Source organism: Penaeus monodon, chromosome 22 (assembly GCF_015228065.2).
Source record: "Penaeus monodon isolate SGIC_2016 chromosome 22, NSTDA_Pmon_1, whole genome shotgun sequence".
NCBI lineage: Eukaryota > Metazoa > Arthropoda > Malacostraca > Decapoda > Penaeidae > Penaeus > Penaeus monodon.
The window spans coordinates 22,282,327-22,283,269 of NC_051407.1; the positions used below are offsets into that span (position 1 = coordinate 22,282,327).

Below are 943 nucleotides of genomic sequence, written 5' to 3' on the forward strand. Positions count from 1 at the left end.
AACGGCAACAACGACTAAGAAGCAACAACATGGCGCAATAAAGCAAATCACGAACCTTGTACGAGACCGCCCCCGCCCCCCGCACACCCAGTGACACCTGTACTTTCTTATAAAAGCTTTTCACTCGCGTCTCGGCCGAAAGTTGTATCGGGCGATTCCACGAAGTTCAACCGCCCGCCACAATAGCCATTAATCAGGTCCCTTCTCTTGACAGGCACCGGCACTCAAGCCTTCAAGAAGCCTAGTTTGCCCCGTCGCGGAGCCGTAGCCGCGGGAACAGGGAATGAAAACCTAACTGAATCTGCTTTGGTCTGATTGCGAAAGAACTGAGAACGGAGGGAATCTTGCGTCACCTCTTCCTTGTTTGTCAGGATTGTCAAAAGTATTTCATTACCATGTTGGGAAGACCGAACTGTGCTGACAGTCACTTTTGTTTCCAAAACATCGATCAGCTCAAAGTGAAGCAAGCAACGCGAGAGTTTCTAAGAGTGAATTTACAGAGCATAACTGCTGCGCGAGGTGGGCTTGCAGTTGGGAAAATCGACAGCAACATTTATGCAGATACGGCAACCCGAATGGTGGTGACGTAATGATGATGTCGTGCTGAGCCGCCGTAAGTCAGGCCTCTGAAGTCTTAGGTCATGTAATTATTAGTATTGTATTCACCCTCATATAAACACAAGTCTATAAAGAGCCATGTGTCGGGATTCAATGTAACAATTCCTCCTCGTCATAAGACGTCATCAGTTTCAACCAATCACAGTGAACAAGTAACAAGAGCTCCCATACATGTTACAACCGCCCCGCCTTCGTCTTGATGGAGATTGAAAGGGCCGTATAGGACTCTTCGTGACGTTCTTCGCTGCGACAGAATGCGACACAGATAGGATAACAAGAATTACCGCATTTGTGGAAGCCGTCAAGCGTCCACTTGTTGCAAGCA

General features: G+C 48.0%; 1 protein-coding gene across 1 annotated transcript in view; it reads right to left on the minus strand.

Annotated features, from left to right (window-relative positions):
• The window catches only part of LOC119587001 (puratrophin-1-like), a gene marked incomplete at its 3' end in the record, with an annotated part of 105,327 nt that overhangs the window by 52,693 nt on the left and 51,691 nt on the right, over positions 1-943 (minus strand).